The sequence below is a fragment of the Mchenga conophoros genome, linkage group LG6, assembly GCF_057382185.1.
Source record: "Mchenga conophoros isolate Kocher_MC1m ecotype Shallow Benthic linkage group LG6, M_conophoros_male_GT1.1, whole genome shotgun sequence".
Classification (NCBI taxonomy): Eukaryota; Metazoa; Chordata; class Actinopteri; order Cichliformes; family Cichlidae; genus Mchenga; species Mchenga conophoros.
The window spans coordinates 25,520,026-25,543,601 of NC_140531.1; the positions used below are offsets into that span (position 1 = coordinate 25,520,026).

Below are 23,576 nucleotides of genomic sequence, written 5' to 3' on the forward strand. Positions count from 1 at the left end.
TGTTGGGGCCGGTTGGTCAGGAAGTCCAGTAACCATTTACACATGAGGGAACTGATGCCTAGGTCTGTCAATTTCCTGATGAGTTGTGAGGGGAGGATTGTATTGAACGCTGAACTGAAGTCTTTAAACAGCATTCTGGCATAGGTGTTGTTATTCGTTGGCAAAGTGCAAATTTTGGTGGCAAAGTGCAAATTTTGTTGGCAAAGTGCTGAAGAATCATGCTTTAACCAGGAAACACAGTAGAGGTTCTCTGCTGCTTTAGGACTGCATTGCTGCAAATGGAGCGAGGGGCTTGGTCAGAATTAGTGACCTTCTCATTAATAAGAAATATAGACAAAATCTCATTTGTCGTCCAATACCACCAAAGAGGCATCTGTTTGTCCCCAACCTTAAAAATGAGTCATAAAGAATTATTTTAGTGGCATGAAAAAGAGCCAAGTCGTGTAACAGATTGTTTGCCCAACACAGAACCCTTCAGTCAACATCAGTGAGTCAGTCTGGGGATTCACAAAGAGGAAGAAGTGACTTAGAGTCCCTAAACAGATGCAAAAACTGTAGCAGGTTCACAGGGATGCTAAAAAACTGTACCCTGATGGACCTGGGGAAAAATCATGTTTTTTTGTTTTTTTTTAAAAACCATGGTCACAAAAGAATTAATTGCAGTTGATAGAGATTATGTTTTTCCCTTTCTGCATTTTTATTGAATAATGATCAGCTCTTACTAAAAATATCCTCACTTTAAAGCAAATGCTTAAAGATTTTACTCATTGTTCTGGATGTACGGTGGGGATAAATGTCTGAGAATGCCAATAGAGGAATCAAATTTTAACTCACTGTTTTGAATCAAATCCCAAGAGACCCAGCTGCATTTGCTATAATAAACCGAGACGTGAAGGAACACCAGAGCTCTGTAATCCGATCAAACTTGAAACGCCAGACAGCTGTACTTACTTTTGATTTTTCAGAAGTGGTAATTTTATGTAGTTTAGGATTAAAGTGAGTGTGTGTCTGAACTGCCTACCTGTCAACTTGCTTCTTCTTATACAGCTTTTTCAATGGGTGGAGGAACAATTGGGTTTTGAATGTAGCTGTATTATTATACTGTATATCTTTTCAGCTTAAAAGGTTCAAGAGCAGCAGGTCAGTTTTGAAGTTTCATTTGAATTATGCAGGCATCTTGAATCCTCTCAAGATGTTTGATCATCCTTGTGGGGTCAGATTTAATCCTCACCCAGTTTATTCCCTTTGTGTAAACTCTTAAACGCTAGAGATGCACACACACACACACACACACACAAGTATGCAAGTTGTAAACAAGTTGGAGAAGCAAGACTGTGCCATTCCACTCTGAGAGTCCCTGTTGCCAGCTTGACCTGCAACAACCTCCTTAACGTTCTGGGCCAATTTTGATCAGTGCCGCACATACACTTCGAAAGAGTAAACATGTTTACAAACTGAAATATATTTCTCTAAAAGGGAATGACACTTCTGGTGAACATATGATCTTGAAACATTTCACACTTTACTGACACTGTAAAAAGATGGTGCAGCTTGAGGACGGTTGCGTCTGCAGATAAAGTTTGTAGGTAATCATGTCAGTGTTGTCCGTGGCTTAACTGTGACACTGCATTTAAAATAGGCTTAAGAGACATCTGATGCCCACTCTGCTGCCCCGCTTCCCCACTTGCCTTGATTTTGAGTCTGAGTGACAGAAGCCTATGAAGAGTGTTTCATACATGCTGAGTGAAGCCAAACCAAAGTAAGAGGAGTTCCACTGAGCTGCCCTGGTTAGGGTTAGACATCAAAAAATTATCTGGGCCATTGCTGTGCAGATCAGTGCAGAAATAGTTTGGTTCATGGTGTGAAAGGGCCATGTGAAAGCACTTCAGTGACCTAAATAATATGCTCCCATGCCCAGAACCATTTCCACCACCAGCAGAAACCTTTAAGGTGACGTCCAGACGTAGCACCTAGAGATGAATTCCCTTCAAATTACTATCAACATTTTCACTCTCTCTGAATAATCACTTTTAGCCATTAACATAAAAGGGCTTCAAAGGCTGCTCTGAAGGGTTCCCATGGGAGTCCTCTCAGAGTTTCAAAGCAGCAAAAAAGGTTTGCAGACAGGCTTTCACCAGTGGGTGCCACTTTATTGCATAAAAGTCACAGAAGAATCTAAAGTAACGCCAAGATCTGTAAACTGAATTGCTTGCACCAACACGAGCTTTCTCACTGATCTAGTTTCCAGACTCTCCCTTTCCTGCACAAAGCTGCTGAGGCTTTAATTACTTCTGCTGGGCCAGCACAGGTGAAGCACATTCTCACTAACAAGGTGGTTTCCAACCAGGGAGTACTGAAACCCAACAGGAAAACAACATGATTGAGGGGGAAACCAGTTCCCGCAATAGAGGGTAACCAATGCTTATAATAATCCTCTGCACAACTCATTTCACCAGCACTGTAAGATCATTACAGAGGAAACATGTTGCGAGTGGATGGGAATCGAGGGAGGAATGTGTCATCGACTGAAAATAAAATGTTAGCTTGCCTCCACACGTGATGCACGGTCATTTGCAATTGTGCGAACACAAGCCTGAACTCAGATCACACGCTTAGGTTGTCAAAGTCAGACAAAGAAACACATTCTTTGAATTTTGCATCATTGAAGATCTCACCTTTATAACCTAAAAACAACAGGTGATTACAGGCCAAGGAACGCACAGCATGACCTGGTTATGATTTGCAAACAAATCAATCTTGATATTTACATCACCAGATTCTGCAGTTAATGTATGCTGCCATCACCGTCTTTGCCCTTGTTTGGTAAGTCGGTCAGCAGCACAAACACAGGAGTGGTATAATAGCACAGACCAGTGGTGACTCTTTGTTATGGCATCTTTTGGCAGGGACTGATTTATTCTAATCATCTTGATATTATTAATAGGCTTTTCTATTACATTCTTTCAATTTGATTTTAATATATTTATTGCACATTATATTATTTATTTGGTGAATTTATAGGCTAGCCACCACAGTGCTTAGAGTGGCCATCCCATCAGATACACCAGAAGTAGTAGAAAATAATAAAAAGAAGAAGAAGAAGAAGAAGAAGAAGAAGAAGAATTATAGATTTAAGTTGAAAATGTTCAAAATGTTCTTTTTTTTAAGTGGCTGATTCACAGCATGTGTGTAGAGGACTTTTGGTCAAAATATATAACTTCAATAAAAGACAAATATCATCATCAACGCAAGCAGTTCTGGAAACAACCCTGTAATCCTTTCAGATCCACACTGATTTCCCTCCACCAGTGATTGCTTCTTTGCTACATCTTGATGTCACTGGAGTCACAAAACATAGAAGAGTGACATCTGTATATCTGTGTGCAGGTCTGTGTGTGCACATGCATGTATGGTCTGTTACATTAAACATGCCTCCTTGCTAGTATTCTCACATGAACCTTTGATCTGCGAGTGTGTACTTTTCATGCCGAGGTGCTGCATGCTTTTCCCACTTGGGCATTTCAGCCCCTGTTCCACTCACAAGCCTGTACATCTTGCTGGCATGGAAGCCTTAAAAGCCTTAAAAGCTCCCAGTGTAGAAGTTGAGCCGCGGCTGTCCATTTGACCCAGACTGCTTTTGGAACGACTGAGCTGCACTAGCTGAACTCGGGTTTCAGATTGGAAGCTTTGATCTGAATGCAATGATATAAACAAATGAGTGCAAGAAGAACATGGAGAACTTAGCTGAAAGTCAGAGTTGTCTTTAAGATCAGTGACTTCTATAAAGCTAAAGCTCTGCTCTTAATTCCTTTCCTTCTCCTTCTTTCTCTTCTCTTTCCTTCCCCAACCTCTTTGCTTTCTCACTGTATCCTCTCTTCTCTCTTGCAGGAGAATTCTGGGGAGATTTCTTACTCTTTCATTCCTCAAGGATGAAGCAGCGCAGTGTGTCTGTGCACTGAAACAGGTAGGCAATGATTACCACAGTGAACGTCAGACAGACACATGCACGCACATGAACATTTACCGTCAGAAGCCCCCTTTTCCCCAGGTGTTTTGTGTATGATCTATTTTGCTAAAAGGCTGCACCATGACCACTAAGGAAGAAACAGCAAGGGAGCACACAAAGATAAAGAAAGGAATGGAACCTTTCTTCTGAGAGAGTGAAGAAAACTCAGATGGAGATTCATCATAAGGCCCAGAGAAAAATCAAGTGAAGACGTTGATAGGATGAAAGTTTAACCAAACATCAGCTCCCCACAGGAGTAGCAAATCTGCTGCTGTCGCAGTGGACGGACCGGGAGAAAGACATGCAAAGAGACAGACTGACAGACAGGACAAGACAGAGCGGCGATCCCCAGCTGTTTTTAAAATCCTGCCTCTGATACATTATTGAATATGCGGCTCTCTAACGCATCGCTGAGCTTTCCTCTCATGTTAGTGCTCAAGTTTGTATAGCGTCACCATTCTAAATATAAAGCATTCGCTCACCCCCTTTTATTTTTTGCTAAAAGATGCAGAGGCTGCACGTAGGCTGTGTGTTGCTCTGAGAGCCACTTTCCTTTTCTGAGGCTATAGCTGGAGTTTGAGTTGAGTTTGTGTGTGACTCATTTTGGTACCAAGCCTCAGCAAACTTTACAAAAACCAAAATAGATATCATCAAACTGCTTGAAAGCTGGCTAGATGGTGCATAGAGTATGCTGAAGCACGATGAGTGCTTCACTGGGACTCGTATGTACTGTTTGCTGAAGGAAGGGGATTGATTTTGCTGCTTAACAGCAGGTGGAATACAGCAGATCTAAGACACCTCATTTTTCTTAGTTCCTTTTTTTCTAATTTTTAATATGGTGAATTTCCGTGGATGTTGCAAGGCCAGAGTCCTGAGACTTATATGTTTATATTGTGGAGTACCAGGTGTAATCTACAGGTGGCAGCAGAGCAGCATACCCAGCAGAAATGTTTCTGGAGCAGACTTTATTTGCTCATTTTAAGCGGCTAAGGCTTTTGTACAGTAGGGCCTTCATAAACCTCTGTGGCATCATTGCAAGTTTTCAAACAGATCATTCTTCCGGTCCTAGAAAACCAATATTCTTCAATAATCTTCTCTTGCAGCTCCCACTTTCAAACTTCATGTGACAGGATGAACCATGAGCAAAGGTAATAAAGTTTGCTTTCTTTAACTGTTTCTGTGCTTGTGTGCTTCATTAGTGTATGCAGTGGCATGCACATTTTAAGGGCGTGTGTCTCCGTTGTCTGACAGATGTTGCAATGGCATGATTAGTCCTCTGTGTGTGAGGTTGCTATAGTGACTGTGGGTTGAGTGTTGGGGAGGCCAGAGTGGAATAGAAGGGGTGCTGAGGATGAGAAGAGGGGGTGGAATAGGAAATGAAGTGCTTGTTGCCTCTGGCCTGCGTGTGTTTCTTTTTCTTGTTTTGTATGTGAGAGTGGGCGTGTTTGTGTGATGTTTATGTCTGTTTGTTTGTGTATCTGTATAAAGAGCACAGCATTGAAGAGACACTCGTCTGTGTAATTGGGAATTTGATCAAGATAACTCACTCGAATACACAGTCGATCATGTGCGCACACACATTTTCTTTCTGCGTAGGAGCGACAGAGACAGGGATCCTGTGATGGCTGGAGCGTGGGCTTGGGGTAACCTGTTCTGCCTCACAGACCAACACTATGAGTGGGTCATACTTATCACTTAAACTGCCACGTCAATGAAGCTGTTTAGCTAACTGGTACAAGCAAAAGAAATGCCCTCTGCTTCTGTGAGCACAGAGATTGTACAACACTAGTCTGAAGCACTTAAATGTAAGGCTCCAGAGTAGGACAGTATCAACAGTATTACCCTGAGGGTATCATCTTCCATGAGGCTTTGTCAGACCAAAGTGGGGATCCCTGAGATTGACTTTTAGATGTTTTGTAACCTTTTCGTTTCCTTTTGTGAAGTAAGAGACAGTTTGGGAGTTCTGAAACATATCTTGTTGGTTGAACTGCATAAAACTCAGACATGATTTACAGGTTTGTTTTAAGGGGAGCTCAAAAGTCACCTATAGACATAGAGATGATTGTGAACTCTTTCATTAATTTTGTGTTTCTATTGTTATCTGTAGGGATAACAATAGCGAGATCAACTTTTTATTACTTGATACACTTTCAAGTACTTGAGCTCTCGCTGTGTTTGATGTTGATTCTGAGTACTGACCCACAACCTGTGCATTCCTAACCCTTGTTTGAGGTTCACGGTTTTGTTGCGCTCCTGTTTACTGATCTGGTGGAGAAGCAATAATTTACAGAGTATATTTAAAGGTTGAGTAATGTTATCTTATCTTCAATTACAACATATGAAGAAAGAATTCATGATTAGTTTCTTCTTTTTTCTGCATTGGTAATTTTTCGTCTTATTTTGAAATTGCCATTTGTTAGGGAATTGTCATGGCTACTGAACGGACCCACGCGCAGACAGTTCTTTCAAGGAAACAAAAAGGGGATTTATTTACAATAGGGATCACCTTAGTGCAAAATATATGTACAGTGAGTTGGGAGGGGGTCCAGGGCTCCAGGGAGAGAAGGGGGGGGGGGGGGGGGATCCACACACACGCTTCCTCTTCCACTCAGTCACCGCCACCGCTCCTCCGCACACGCGCACTCCTCTTCAGCCGCACTCGCTCCAACACTCCACACACTGCCCCACTTGGACAGGTCCGGTGATTCGGTCCAGAATCTACAGACAGAAGGTCAAGGTTAGTTCCACAACATAAAACACGTGTAAGCGATTCTTCTTTGAATATGCCGCGAGCACGAACTCAGGTGGTTCGACGTTCCAGCGGTGAGCTGCTCTGTGCCACTGCCTTAAATAGCAGCTGGGGAAATCAGCCAGATCAGCCGCAGGTGGACACCATCCACAGGGGTGTGTGGGCCAAGAGTGAGAGCCCGTAATGAGCTCCACCCAGGCAGAGAGGAGGAGGAGAGACAAAAAACTAAAACTAACAACAACAAAACCTGTAGCCAGCGTGGGCCAACCAGAGAGACACGGGGACCGTGACAGGAATTCTTAGAAAAAGCTGTAGAAAGTCTATTCAGATCCTTATTATGCTAATTACATTTTTCCCAACCTATTACAGTCTAGCTTTCAAAAGCAGCATCACGCTGAGACTGCGCTTTTGAAATTCTATAACAGTCTTTTGATGGCTTCTAAGATAAGATAAGATAAGATAACCTTTATTAGTCCCACACGTGGGAAATTTGTTTTGTCACAGCAGGAAGTGGACAGTGCAAAAGTTATGACGCAAAAATGCAGGGATTTGTTCTGTACTCATTCTACTTGACCTCAGTTCAGCCTTTGATACTGTTGATCATAAAATTTTACTTAATAGGCTTAAGTTTCTGGCTGGTCTCTCTGGCTCTGTGTTACATTGGTTTTCTTCCTATTTATATATTCCTCTGACAAGACTTTCTCTGTTAGGGTGAACAAGTTCTTCTCTGATTATGCCTCCCTAACCTGTGGGGGTTCCACAAGGTTCAGTAATGGGTCCATTATTATTTTCTTTCTACATTCTTCTCCTAGCTGGCACCATTAAGTATTTTTCTGATGTTTCTTAACATTTCTATGCAGATGACGTTTAGCTGGATATGTCTTTAAAACCTCACCAGCTGAATTGTCTGTTCGCTCTAGTCTCCTCTTTAACCCCCATTAGTGTCTGGCTCTCAAGCTATTATTTTGTTCTAAACAGCGCAAGACTGAGGCTATGATTGTAGCTTCTCCTCTATTATATATGAAAATCAGTCAGGCTCATGCTTCTATTTGTTCATCTGCTAGGTCCGGCATTTGAAATATTGGCATAATATTTGATTCCTCTCTATTTATTGTTCCTGTTTCTTTCATATCAGGAACATTTTAAAATGTAACATATGGTCTCTTTGGCCAAACCACACATAATTGTTCATGCGTTTGTGTTATCATGCTTAGATTATTGTAATTCCCCGTTTACTGACTCAGATAAATTATGTTTTGGGGGCCTCAAACAGGCACAAAACGCTGCAGTCAGACTATTAATGTTTATAATATATATAATATAATATTTATTATTTATTTATTATTTTATTTTATTTCTTTACCAGTAGATTTTAAGATCTGTTTTAAAATTCTTGTACTTAGATACAGAGCACTAAATGGCCAGGATCCATAGTATTTATATAAACTTTTTACTAAACAAACCTGTCCTCGCAGTATTCGATCACAGGCTCAGAATTTGTTAGTTGTTTCTTGTATAAGATTAAAAACTAGGGCAATAGACAGCCTGTGGCACCAAGTCTCCCGTTTTGTATTGCTATTACAGCTCTTGATTTTCTTGTTTATTTTACTCTGTCTTGTTGTACAGCGCTTTGTGATTGCTTGTCTGTGAAAGCGCTTTATAAATAAACTGTTGTGGTGGTACATATGAAGGTTCCCCCGTTTGATTCCAGAAGGACACACAAACTCAGCCTCAGCTAGTGTCCTATTAGTGCCAGTCCCAAGACAGTTGAGAGGGTTGTGTTAGGAAGGGCATCTGGCATAAAATCTGTGCCAAATCAAACATGTGGATCCATCCGCTGTGGCGACCACTTGGGAAATAAGGGAGCAACCAAAAGAAATTAGTGGTATTTCTGTCAGCTACAGTGCACTTATCAATACAAATACAGTTCTGGTTTGGAATAAACCACTAAATCTTTGCCCTTTTTAAAATGCACTGTAGGTTTATGGGGTGCACAATCTCTGATCCCAGATTTCTTGATTTTGAAAATAAATAAAGAGTAAGTGAATAATTTAACATCTGATATTCAAAACCAAACATACTCCCATATAGGAGATTTGTCTAAAATATGAGTAGGGAAGCATGTTAAAATATCTTAAAATCTGTATTCCTGTATGTAAGGTGTCATGACATGAGGGATTTCTCTGGTAATAAAAACTGACTCAGCTGCTCACTACTCGAGCAGTAGATGAATACAAAATGTTTTTATCTGTACATCACTACTTCCATACTTTGTAGCATTCATCATGACTTTAATCAAAGGATGAACGGATTAGAAATTTGTAGTCAAAGATCAAGGTCACTATGACCTTACAGAGCTGAGTTTGGGGATAACTCAAGACAATTCCACACCATTGTCTAATATAATAAACTGCTGATGTTTATCTTCAAGGTCAAAGGTCATTGTCACATCATAAAGCATTTTCTCACCTGTACTCCAGTCTGACATTACCCAGGGGAATTCACATACCCTCCACTGTCAGAGCAGATTTTTGATGGTTACCACTGTCTCCTCACAGAAAGAAGGTTCTGTCTTGTTTCTTTTATGAGTTTGCACATTCTCCTCTTACCTCAATAGACTTCCTTTGGTTGGTGATAACCCCTTATGAAGGAAGGGTGATCATGTTGTTCCCCAACCCTCACCCTAGGACACCTGGGATAAGCTATCATTATATTTAACTACTTAATGCAATTTAATTCATATATAGATGGAATTTGGCTTACACATATTAGTTCCTTCTATAAATATCTGATTGTCTGTAAAGTTTGTCATTATTTCTGTTATTCAACTGTTTGTTTTTGATTTATAGGCACATTCGGTTTATTTGCCCTTATTACTTTATTTCTTTCTTGATTTTTTTTTCTCCCTGCACATTCAACAGAAAGGGAAATGGAAAAATGCAAATGTTAAATGTTCATGCAAATGTAGAAAATGGGAGACAGGATTACTAAAGAAATATGTGACAGAGTGTATTAAAATGTTAATATTTTAATCACCTAGGTGTGGAAAAACAACTTGCCAGAATTAGCTGATCTCTTCCCAGGAGGGCCCACCTTAAGTGAGCCAATCTCACTTCACATAACAAACCCTTAAGGTCCCTTGCCTATGCACAGCAAACCGCCCTTGTGCTTGTCTCCAGAATCTCCAGAGTGCACAGCCTGATGTGAATAATAGTCATTGTGAGAGATATAATGTGCTGTACCATACAGGGCTGGCTTCACACAGGGATTACACCTAGATGATTCTTCAATAGAGAATTTAGTCTCGGGCAGCCGAGCTTAATCCGCGGCTGTGGAAGCAGACCACAGTGCTGTGGAGCCATGGCCAGATATGACAAAGAACAGAGAGCAGCCAGATTAGTTCATACTAGGAAAAGGGCTGAGCTTGAAGCTGCCTGACAGAGCGTCTCTTGACAGCTCCTCCCAAATCTCTCTGCTCTCTCTAATGCAGGCTGAGGGAAACATTGTTCCCCTTTCTGTCTTTTGGCTTTCTCTCTTTCTTTTGCTCTGTCCTTGTGTCTCTATGTGAGGTAATACCAACACATAGAGAGAAACAGTGTGTGTGTGTGTGTGTGTGTGTGTGTGTGTGTGTGTGTGTGTGTGTGTGTGTGTGTGTGTGTGTGTGTCTTATCGCTTCATTAGCCTGTGGATTTCTGGGTCAGTCATAGCCTTGTTCCCACTGTCTCAGATGCGGTAATTACCCTCACGTGAGCCTCGTCTGATAATTAGGATGGTCCAAGCGGGACTCGGCCATACATGCGCATACACACCCTTCATGCTCATACGTGTGAGTTATTAGTGGAGAGCTTAACATGCAGTACAGTACTAATGGGATTATCATTGCTAAGGGTTCCACTCATCAAGCTCTCACTCCTCTCTCTACTCATCATCAAGCAGGATTCTCAAAAAATGAGAAGACTCAGTGCTTTCTATGCAATGTAATTCTTTCTCTTTTTCGTGTTTCTTTCTTCATTACCTTTAAGGACATTTTAATGAAAGTTCATTCAATGGATTCTATGGATGGATGGCAGCACAGGGGCCTTCACAGATGTGCACGCTACTCATGCCAAGAGCACTAATGCACATCCACAGCATCACAAATACTGGCTTTTCAATTGCGCACTGGAAAAAAATTTATGGTCCCTCTCCTCTTTAGCCTGAAGGACGCAGCCTTCATAATTTCCAAAAAGAATCTCAAGTCGTGATTTGTCAGGGAACAAAATCATTTTCTAATTCACTCTGGTCTCCATCTTAAATGAACTTGAGCCCAGACCATGCCCTTTTCATTTTTATGCATGGATTTTCTTTGAATAGCAGTTTTAACTTGTATTTGTTATTGCAGGGACAGTTTTTGTTCATAAGGATTTTCTAAAGCTATTGACCCCATTCTCTGATTTCCACAACAGAATTTCATCTGGTTTTAGTTGAAATATTAAAAATCACAGCCACCTAAATATTGTTTTTCAGCCGTGTCCAAGATTTATCCAGCTCATAATCATTCAATAATATTGTGACATCATTCCCAGTGTCTTTGGCAGCCTTGGCCTACTTTGAAGGGCAGCTGGCTGACATGAATCACAAACAGTGTGTGCATGTTCAAATTCCCTCTGGCTTCCATCCACCTAAATCTCACCTTTTTATTTTTTGTTTGTACCATCAACAGGTTCGCAGGAAGTATGACACACAATCGATGCTTGTATCACTGATGTTACTGACTTCTTCTGAGATTAATTCCTATTGACTTAACCAAATCTATTGCATTGACTTTCTACTAGGCACTTTATTACAGTCATTTTTTGCAAATGCCACGTGGCTCATTGGTAGTCACTATAAATCACTCATAACAGGAAGCTTTAACATAACCAGATAGGTTTGATTGTCCCGGACAAACCCCCATTTATCTAAAACTTGTACTAACAAACTGACAAGCAGGGAGTCCATGCAAGAGCTTTTCTTGGCCCACCAGAAGAGAGCGAGTGTTTGAGAGAGAAATAGAAGCGCTTTTACAGCCTGCATTAGCTGATTGTCTGTGTTACTGTTTTATGTACAGCATATACTGAAGTCTCCAAGTCGTAATAATTTTATTTTAAATTTTTGAACTGCTTTTCCATGCACCCATCTTTAATTCTTATTTTGAAAGGCTGAGCTTCTCTGAGATGATCTTTTAAGCTGATGCACCATTACTGAATTGTGATCAAGTAGGTTTTTTTGTTTATTTATTTTTTTATTGTTAGAGTTACACAACTTTTTCAGTCTTTTTTTTACCCCATCTCTGCTTTTTGAAAAGTGTTCCTGGGATCAGATTAAAATGACCTTACATTTTTTTAAGGAAATATGGTTCTCAATGATTGAATTCTGTTTTTTCCATTATTTTTCTCATTATTCCCTGTCTGTTTCTGCTGTTGGGTTTAAACAAAATATCTAAAACACCAAAATAAGATCTAAATTAGTTTCTATCTATGACTATATAGTAGTATTTTCCAAGCATTTTGGTCAGTGACTCCATGCAAACAAAGAGTCTTTTGTACAAACCCTTATCTCAGATTGCATATGCAGTTCTGACCACTTAAACCAGACTGTTTTGTTTGTTTTTTCTGTGTATCTGAATCTGTTTAGAGGCACTGAGAATTGAAACAATCCAGTATTTTACCAGAAAACATAGGAAGAGGAAAGTGTTTTGTGCAAGAAATAGTTTTATGCTTTATTGCCATAAACCCACCTGGACAGTCTGAACACCAGACTAGGAATTACTGGTTTATAGTCATGTGTGTCATAATGAAATTAATTAAACTTAGAGTAAGCTTGCATAATATAGTCTGTGCAAAAGTGTACAGGCACTTGAACAGGTTGTCCTACTCAAAGTGATGCATGAAAAAAATCCTTACATTTGAATAAGAATATGAAACCAAAACAGAAAAGATATGACTGTGAGGAAAAGTAATACTGATTTGTTGGTCTGTTCATGTATCTTTTAGTTAAAATGACATATTAACCTCTCCTCATCTGAGCCACTCTCGGCCCTCTCTCCCATCGCCACTGCACCCATTTCATCAGCTCATTTAAAAGTAATATAACCCATAACCATTCAATTTCCACTGTGTTTATTCTGTTGACAGAAATGGTAATGGAGATATTGACTGCAGAGCGATTGTGTCTAGGCCATTGTGCTGAGTGGTTCGATGGAGTGGAGTGGATGACTGGAGGGCTATCTATCTGTGATGTTACATATAGTGTTGAAGTCATGGGAAAGAGAGACCCTCTGAAAGCCACGAGCTTAAATACCATGCATAACACGCACAAACATAAAAGGACAGCACAGACACACACACACAGGCAGACACACAGGCAGTGGATTCGGATGGGGATTATCAAAGCATAGCTGTAAAACAGGCAGAGACAGATCAGTGTCATACTTCATAAGCACTCGCACACACACATTGAGTGTGTATTAAGAGTGTACAGTAAGATGGATTTATTTTGAGGTGGATGGTATGATGACTTTGGTTCACGCATCATGACTGAGCACCATTCAAGCTTAAATAGGAGGACAGTTCGGTTTAACAGTAGAGAAGCTTTAGCAATCAATTATGGAGCTATAGAGCTCGAATGGAAGGAACATAAAGCTGCAGATATTTCCTGTCTGGGTCTTGAAGCATTTTACAATGTGTTTTTACTTTCTACTAAATGACCAAAGTGAAAAATTACAGTGAAGCACACATTTGAGAGCTTTATATGTTTCTATTACATCCATAAAAAGAAAAAGATAAAACCTCAGATGATGAGCTGTGATGCAGCTAAAGTCTGACAAAAAGTCAATGAATGGCAAGCAGATAATATTTGACCCTCTGGGTAGAAAGGATCATGGTTACCTTTAAACTGGAATGTCAAAACGAGATATGTCTTCTTCAAGTCCCTAATCACTACCTTTATAGCTGTACAGGCTATTACGATTGTCATCTAATTAGTCACTTTGTTAATTCTTAGTAGAAAAAAATCTTTTCCCTATATCTAAAGACATAAATGCTTTCTGTGTCACTGTGGTCTGATTAACATCTATAACAGCTAGACATACAATCATTGTAATTTTCATGGTTGATTTTGATTTTTCTGAGAGCCTGACCTGCTTTTCTTCCAAAGAACTATAACTGCCATAATGTACAAACAAAAATGAAATTTTCTCCTCTTACTAAAATAACAGAAAGCAAAGTTCTCTGCTTCTCGAAAGAGGTACAGATAAAAGAGCTGCTGTACTTATCTGATGATTTCACCTTACTAAACAAAAGCGGGTGCAGCCGATTTATGCAACAAAACAAGCCTCAGTCACTTACATAATTTTAGAGTACGTTTTATACTTCACCAGATAACAGGACATCAACCTTTTTCTCTTGTCTCCATAATTTTGCTTATATCTGCTTTTGTCCTTTCACTGCTGATACCCAGGCTCATGATGAAGCTGTTGACTTTAGCTTTAGCGTCTTCAAACGAGGCATGTTGAGCTGGCTGATGGTGATGTTCACCTACAGTTTACTAAAGCTAAATGTGTGGCTTGCTCACTAACAGGGAAAACTTTGCTAATAGCCAATGGCTGCATTCAAACCACATGACAGCATATTGGGACTGTTTGCCTGCGCCACTGTGCGTGTATTGCATATGCATAAAACAGACTGGCGCATTATTGGATATAGGTGAGAGCGACCACGGTCTGAGCTTAGTTCACTGAAAATGTGTTCAATTCTGGTCTTCAGCAGGCTGATTGCTGCATCTTTAATGGTGGCTGGTGGACTTTGTAACCAATCTTGACCTAAGTTGTCATGCTGAGCGTGGAAGACACAAACTCACATTATCAGAAAATGAGAGCTCTCAACCACTCACCTTGTTAGTTTGTAACAGTCTCTGATTCTGTGCACTGCTGTGAATCAGAGTGCATATGAGCTTTATACTTTGTGCTGTTTCTGATGAATTTCAAAGTAAATGGTAAATGGGCTGCATTTATCTTTTCTAGTCTTATCGACTACTGAAAGTGCTTTTCACTTTAAGCCACATTCAACAAATACCACACACTTTCATACAGCGCTTTATTGAATACATACAAAGCTTTGTCACACACAGTGACATATCAAGGGCAGTTTTGGGGTTCAGGATCTTGCCCAAGGGCACTCTGATATGGTGATTGAAGCATAGAGCTTCCAGTTAGGCAGGTCTGTACTCATCCTAATATTGCGATGGTACCTTCTGTCCGCACTAGTCAGAGCTCAGTCACACACTTCATATATGATGAAGCACCAGTCATATGCTGACTGAGAGCCTCAATCTGCGGCCATCTAAACTTTAGCCCTGCCGCATCAGGCATGTCGGTCACCAGACATCTGTCATCAGCATGCAGCTCAGCGGAGGTCTGTGGCTCCTCCGTGATCCCATCTTCTCTACTACTGTCAAATATAATAATCAATCTCTTCTTTGCTTCCTTTTATATTCACTCTGCATATTTCTGCCTGGTCTACTCAAACTCTCCCCTCTTACCCTCCTCCTCTTTCTCCTCCTCCACATTTCTCCTCTCTTCTTTCAGCATGCTGAAATATATAACTAGCAATTTGCCAATCTCTCCCCCTATGACACACATGCACGCTCGCGCAGACGCTCATGCACACACAGACACATGCAGAGTTATCCAGACCGCAAGAGCTTCTGTGGTGTATAATGACAGATAATTGGCTATTGTGGGTTTGCCCTCGGCAGCAGGAACCAATCACAGTGACAGCCACTTCTCTGTGACCCGTGCATGCGCGAGTGAGCGTGTGCGTTCATGCAAGTGTGAGTCTCTGTGTGTGCGAAGTGCTGATAGTATTTTATTTTGCTGTCTGCTTTTGTTGCTCCGTGCATAGAAGTAATTGCTTGTCGAGTGTGTACAGCAAGTAACTGACAGCTCTCTTTATAGTTCACAGTAATGCATTTATGTAAACATAAATAAGCTGTTCGGCGGCAGCAGTTTGTGTGACAGTGTGAGTGTGTGTGTGCGGGAGCGCGATTGTGCGAGTGTGAATATGCAGGTACAGCCTCCTTATATAGCACAAATTTCTTTTGCTCCTCGTTTTACATTTTCAGGGTTTATACACCCAACTTGAGAATCTACAGCCTAACACAGTGCAGCCTTGCCAACAACCATCAGTACTGTGATCATTTGCCACTCATTTTGAGTCAGCATCCATGGGTAATGGTCTGTCTGCTTGACATTTGTATAGAACCTGTTGAATCCAGCTGTTCCTAACAGTAGAATAATGATTTTCTTTTTTCTTTTTCGTTTTTTTTTGGGGGGGGGGGGGGTGAAAAACAATTCTGATGTGTTGAATTGTCACCACATCAACAGCAACACTTTTAGCTCCTACAGTGGTGCTGATGAAGGATATCTTGCTCTTTTTTCGTGATTCGCTCATCTATTCCTCAAACCTGCTTTCTGTCTCTCTTTCTCTACCACTTCCTCTTCTCTTGCTGTCTCTTCACTCTTTTATCTCTCTCCCTGTTTGCACCGATTCTCATTTCCGCTCATTCAATAGTGGGAAGTGCTGATCCAACCCATGCACACAGACTAAATGAGATCCTGTGTGCGTGTGCGCGTGCAACGTGTGCATGTAGCTCTGTGAGCATGATTGTTTCTGTATTGCTAATACACTGTACCATAAAAATGTGAGCATTTGTGTGCGCGTGTGGGGGAGGAGTTGTGTACTTCATCACGCCAGCCAGTTCAATATTCCCAAATGCAATTTCCTCAATGTGAAAAGCTCAGGCTGGGTGTTCATCATTCTATACTCCCTTCTTAGTGTTCAATAAAAGCTTCTTTAGAACTGCCAGGCTGCTCGCTCTGTGGCTCTTCCTATTTTGTCACGCCTTCATTTTCAGTCTTTCTCACCATGCACAGTCAAGCACATGTGCACGCACGCACACTTTGAAGTGTCATACCTTTGTGGCCTTTGTTAAACAGATCTGTCTCAGGTGCACGGTTACAATGTGTATCATAGCATGTTGCCTGAATGCTTCTTTGTAATTCTGCTCAACATTCTGAGCCTGTAACATGTCATTGAGACCACCTAAGCTCATCTGCAATGTGTTTGCAAAAATCAATTCTAGTTATGGAGGTTTTAACATTTATATATAAATGAAAACACATTTCAGAAATTGATCAATTCCCGTTGCGAAAGCTCTGAAATGCCTTTTCCAGCAGCTATTTCAGAGGGGATTGACATCGTCAGAGCTAAATCAACATGTTTACAGTAGTGAAAAAGAAAAAATACTCAATCCCTTTAAGACTGATAACAAAGAATTCATAAAAGAAAATGGTAGGTGTAGAGTGAATTGGACAATACAAATGTGTTGTTATCCTTGTTTATCCTTTTAGCGTGATTCCGATATATGACTGCAGAAAAGAATACAGCTTTCATACACTACAATAAACAAGTCAACAGCTTTTCCCCTGACATCCCCCTGACTGTTTATGCCTGCCTTATTAGTTGCATTAGTGTCTCCCGCTATGAAATTATAGTCGTAATTGTCCAGGTGCAACTAGAGAAGGTGCCATCTCCAATACCAGCCAACGTCGCTAACGGTTAGCAACTGCAGCCTCTAATGTCTGTGCAGAAAACAAATGACGGGAGCACTAGCAAATGTCAAGTTGGTGCCTAAAGGAAGGAAGAGATAATGATGTGTTATGCAGTCATAGATGTGCAAATTATACAAAACAAATTTTTCACGTGCACTAAGAGAAAGATGCCCGTGCGTGTCACTGACTTGTCAGTGTTTAGCTTCTGATCCATCTGGCAATCCCACCGTACTAAAAACGACCTAAAACACGCAGCTGGAGTCATAAAAACACAATCTTAAGCTACAAGGACTGGGATTCCTGCAACAGATAATAAATATCCTGAGCACAGAGCTCTGATCTCAACATCACAGAGTGAATCTGGGAGTACAGAAAGAGACAGGAGCGACCAAGAATCCACTACACAAGTGGAAGGCTTTCCTTGAGCAAGTTCAAGCCTGAACCTTGTAACATTTTCCTGTGTTTAGTGAACCTCCATGAAATTAAAGAAATAATCAATTAAATATAAATTTGCATATATCATCAGGCATTTTCTTGCAGATCACTCCTTTAAAATGTATCAAGCAATTTTGAAAAATTGAAAAAAATCAACCTGATGATGTAAAAGTGTCAAAATCTCAATTTTTGAAAACTATTCTTCTCAGTATCTAGAGTCGTCCAGTTTGCATAGCATGTACACGCTGTGCAGCGTGTGTGTGTGTGTATGTGGGAGTCGAGTGTGTTGGGAGGGGGACATTAATCATTAAGATCATTAAGGTTAAAGAATGTGTGAGTGTGTGTCTGTGCGAGTAGTGCAAGTGGGTGGTACTGTGACTCTCTGTGATGCTGAGATTGGAGGCAATTATTCGAAATGTCATGGCTTTAATGGGCTTCTGCTCTGTTCCCCTCTCATAAGTCATGACTTGAACTCTCAAAGTGATGAAACAAGAGCCCGTATGCTGCGACGCTGTGTGTTTATTAAATGCTTTTTTGTTTAGCATACTCTATCGTTCCTTTGTAGCCTCCTTTTACCTTCATTTATGTGGTTTTCTTTCTCTCGCAGGCTGTGTTCTGGCAAAACTTTTCAACCCGTCAAGCGTGCGTGTCAGCAACAGAATTAATGATGACTGCTTTCTAAATATAATTAATGAAATAATCCCATTTATGTTATCTTTTAGAAGATGAAAGCACCACATGCCGCAGGTGGCGTGATGCAATCGGCTTCTTTAGATTGATACTTTTTCTCATTTTGCCTCTTTAGCTTGGACTTGAAACGAAGTAGTCAAGGAATTATTAAAGTGTGGACCACATTGTTGTTTTGACCAGTCCTAAAGCTCCTGTTATCTTTCTGATAGGTTTTTTTTGTTGTTGTTATTTTTACAGCCTAATTACGCCCACTTGCACTTGCTATTCTTTGTACAGCTTATTGAGATTTCTCATTAAGCTGCTACCAAATGCAAATTACACAATAATAATGAACTCGAGACCTTTATCGGCTTAATTTGTCATGAAGTAATGAGGCAGCAGGCCGCACCTGACCATGAGACTTTTTGTCAGTGAACTTATTATTAATAAGCTTGTGAAAATGGAGGGATGATGTTAAAAGGAAAACATGGCTTTAATTCTTGAATGGCAAAAGAAATATTTCTGTTAAACATCTTGAATTAAAGCTGAAAGTCTCACACTTCTTTTGAATTACTTTGTTTTAAATCCCATGGCGTCGCACAGAGTGAAATGTACAAAAATTGTGCTACCATCCCGATATTTATGGACCTCGCTACTATCTCTACACCACAGGAGTAAATCCATAAGTGAGCAGGACACTTTGTATTACAATCACTTATTTAAAAAAGAAAATTTGCCGCCCTTACAGCCTGGAGTACAACCAGCTTTCCCAGAACTGTCGGGACTTTTCGTAAAACATATTGGAACAATTTGCACATCATTTAAGCCCCATATTTATTTGGAAATGGTACAGAGACAAGATATGAAATGTCGGAAACTAAACTATTATTGTTCTTATCCTCACTTTGAATTTTGTTCTTATTTGCATTTCACAGTCCCCAATTTTTGGAAAATGGGATTTTAATTTGTTCTATCTGCTTGTTAACAGTTTCGCAGAGAATATTATTGTTCCAGCTTTTGCCACAGTGGAGCACTGATATGTTCATAGGGGTTAATAAGTGCATTTAAACAGTACTCAAGTTCATGCATGGCTTTAAAGCTGATAGATAAATTGGCTCAAAGTGTGCACAGTGCCTGCGGGGAGCATGTGAACCACAGTGCATGTGTGTGTGTGTGTGTACACAATCTTGTGTTTTCACATACAGAAAGCATCCATGCATAAACACACACTGAACGTTGAGCGCACAAATCCATACATATTTATTAGAGGATCAGCTGACTATTTTATCAAGAGCTGTTTGTACTGTGGACTTGATAGAGAGCGCGGGGTGAAATGAAGCAAAACAATAGCAACAATAGTTGCAAAGAATAGTATAGGAAACAAACTGACACATTAGCACATGTGTATTGTGCAAACGTGGTGCTGTGTCTTGAAGCTTATCAAAACAGAGCTCTGAATTCTATTTTAGCCAGTGACGCTATCTTGATGACAAACCCCTTATCTCCTATGTGCTGAGTGGTTATCTTTTGAGTGTCCTTGCATGTGCATGTGCATCATCATGCACGTATGGGCATTCACATCGTTCTCCCGTGTGCGTCTGCGAGAGAAACAGAGCTTTGCATCTGTGTGGGTGTGTGTCCGTGTATGTCCCAGCCCTGCCTGAGGTTGTGTTTTCTTTCACCCAGTGAGTGGAGGAGTTTCTGCAACAAAAGCACGTTTACAGCTCTCCATCTCATTTACATTGTGCTGATGGGAATCTGCTGAACGACTGATTGTGTTTGGTGTTCTAGGTCAGCACACACAGATAAGTCTGTGTGCATCTAAGTGTTTCCCTATGTGTGTGAGTGGCGCACGCGTGTCTTAAGGCCCGTCTCGCCGGCTGACTTTGCTGACTTTCTTAATCTTTGTCAGCCCTGACACTGTTAGCTTTTTACACGCCATCTATATTTATTTTCACACAAAACTTGCTCTGCAGCTCATCATAAAAATGAAATGTAGAAACACTGTAAGCCACACTGTGTTTAACCTCACACGCTGTTATAGGCCTATACGTAATTATTGATTTGATCTCCTTATTAGAGTGAATTGTTGAAGCTGCTCAGAACACGTTGTTGCCTGCGAGGATGACTTCTTTTATGACCATTCTGGCATATGAATAAACAGCAATGCATTAAATTAACACCAAACTAAATCACTAACATCCATACTGGCATAATCTTGTTAGAAGCATGTAATCGCTGTAAGCAGTTCCATCTGGTAAGATTTTGGATTTGATCTTGCACTCATCATACAGTTAACTAAGCTGTAGTCAGAGCAGTTCATCTGTTTGGCAAAATTAAGGTGAAAATGATTTTGTTTCTGCTATCACCCTGTTGGACTCCCTTTTCTGTGTCTGTATAATAGCACAATTTGACGACTGTTGGCCTAATACCATGAAATGTTCAGGCAATAGCCCGAGTTTATCTGGGAACTGCTCCTAGCTGCAGATAAGATCAACACCACTTGTCCACAGATAAATTGCTCCTGTGATTGCACCCCTCCCTCATTGCACCCCATTTTATCCCAGAGAGCCTTTTGACAAAAGAAGAAAAAAAAATTAAATCTAAACATGAAGTTTTAATTTTCCCAAAATAATTGAGAAGACTGACATTGTCAGTGTTTGACCCCCCCCCCCCCCCCCCCCCCCCCCAGGCAGAGGAGATGATGGATGCCATATCTCTTCATTCTGTTGTGATATAACACGTAACGCACAAACTGCATTAAAAGTCAGCTCACTACTTATTTCACTCCTGTCAATTTGATAAGACACCGAAACTGAATATGTGACTACTGCCGAGCTCCTTATCCACCAGCCCTTTCTCGCCACTCGTTTGCCTGGACGATCTCATCTCTTGCCGGGGGAGGGAGTGACGATAACGGGAGTTGAAGCCTTTTGGCGATTCCAAATCGCTGTATGGAACTATGCAACGGACTCCCCAGAAATAGCGTCGCAAACATTATGAGCGGCGCCTGCGGCTTTAAATATGCCCCAACTTCACTCCAGCCACCACACCGGGGGACTTAAGCAGCTACCTTACCGAGTCACACACACCGGGTAGGAAATTATTGGAGCGAGAGAGAGAGAGAGAGAGAGAGAGAGCAGACGCACGGCGCTGGATTATTTGGGCAAAGCGGCTGCAGCCACGGTGGATGTTACACAGGGAGACGAGTGACGGAGAGCTTCAATCTATTCAGACTGTGAGTTTTTCCCAACGACGGCGCCTGGCAGGACGCTGATATGGTGAGCGCGCCTCTCGTCATTTTGCCCGTAGTTGCTTTTTCTTGTTGTTCTTTTTGTTGTGCACAGCCGAGCCTTAACTTCTTGTCATTAAGCGTTCCCTTTGCAAAGCGTCCATTCGCATCTTTCCGCTCGTGGTGTGTGCGCGTGTGGGTGCATGCGTGCGCGTCGGTCCTCCGGCGTTAAACACGTATGACCGGCGATATAATCAGACTATTTTGGCGGATCCGTCCTGTCCAGCCTGAGCAGGTACTTGTTTTATGGGTGTTTCAGGTGCAAGCCCTGGCTTTGAATTCACACCATTTGGGAAATCATTGTGATATTTCTGTTATATTTAGGACTTGGAGCTTGTCGTGGAGAGTTAGTGCTCATCTTAATTTGTCCTGATCAATTTTATTAATTGTGATCGGTTTATTAGAGCCTGTCCTTTTCTGTGGGAGGCTATTCTCTCGTTGTGTTATTCCTACTGGGGCTTTACAGGACAAGATGACTGTTGCCCATTGATCTTTGTGCTCTTTATTTTATGTCACAGCCATATAAATATACACTTAATAGATTGTTAATCAGAATTGCATTTCTGTCTGTTTTGCTGCGAGATGACCACAGTTCTTTTCGCTTTAGAGCGGCCCATGAAATGAGGTTTTTAATGCTGATTAGAGATTAAGGAGGCTGTAAACCGCTTGGTTGATGCTGCCTGGGGTTTGGTGCTCCCCCTCTAAACATGCTCAGAGGTATTTTCCCATGACTGGACCGATGCCACCGGCACAGAGGAGACTGGATGGACTGCTAATGGTGTAGACTCAAAGCAACAGGACTTGTTAATGGCTGTCAGTCACCTCAACCTGTATTGAGTTGGCTCCTTGCGAATTTATGCAAAATTGCGTGAACATTTTAGACTCTAGCAGGCTACAGTGGATTATAGAGGGCGAATTTCTGCCTGTGGATTTCACTGCCAGCCTGCATCCAGTCCATTGGACACATATAAGAGGTAATTCGAAACACAGCTGATCTTCGTGAAGCATGTCCAGGTTATCAAGTCTGCAATATGCTCTCACCTGTGAGAGATGTAATGACCGCATACAGTTTTGCTGCTATATTCCTGTATTTATGCCATAACTCAAAGACTCTAATGTGCTGTAATGTGCTGATGGCTGTGTGTTTTTGTGTATGCGTGTTTGACAGCAGTCAGCAGTCTTGCTCAAACACTGTCTATGGCAGCATTACAGACCTCACTAGCTTACAAATCAATCATGCAAGTACTTTTACAGCAATTAGGTTTGAGGATGTGAGAGAGAGATGTACATAGAGAAGGTAAGTAGGAGAGGTGCCTGCATGTGCTTGACGGATATCACATATGCAGTTGTTTCTCTAACCCCACTATGCTTGAATCTACATTTAGCATGCTATGAAAAAAAAACTACACTTACTTTTTTTTAAACTATTCATCCAAGTTATATTTAATTTAATGACCAGGTGTTCATCGCATTAATATTCTATGCAAAGAACTTGTGAAAGGTTTTTTTAACACTAAGTGTGAGCACTTCCTAATGTGTATCTTAAAACTGAAAGCTGAAACCAAATAATTCCCTTCCCGAAACACTGATGAACACTGTGATGCCTATGATTAGCTGCCTGTTTGATTTGAACTGTTAAAAAGAAAAGGAATACACACATACATGCATCACAAGACCTGCTTTCGCTGCTCTCTGCAGATACTTTTCGGGCACATTAAGCAGTGACTGCTACCGCTTTTACGACCACAGGCTGCTACTGACGGGTCAGAGGTGCCCTGTGACATGCCAGTCTGCA

The 23,576-nt window shown here is 41.0% G+C and overlaps 1 protein-coding gene across 7 annotated transcripts in view; it reads left to right on the top strand.

Moving 5' to 3' along the window:
- The window catches only part of ptprdb (protein tyrosine phosphatase receptor type Db), a 157,231-nt gene that overhangs the window by 47,035 nt on the left and 86,620 nt on the right, over nucleotides 1-23,576 (top strand). For all 7 annotated transcript variants that reach the window (XM_085277015.1, XM_085277019.1, XM_085277016.1 and 4 more), the window contains exons 4-5: nucleotides 3,889-3,964; nucleotides 5,110-5,154. The gene's annotated coding sequence lies outside the window, so the exon portion shown is untranslated. The remainder of the gene's footprint in view (nucleotides 1-3,888; nucleotides 3,965-5,109; nucleotides 5,155-23,576) is intronic.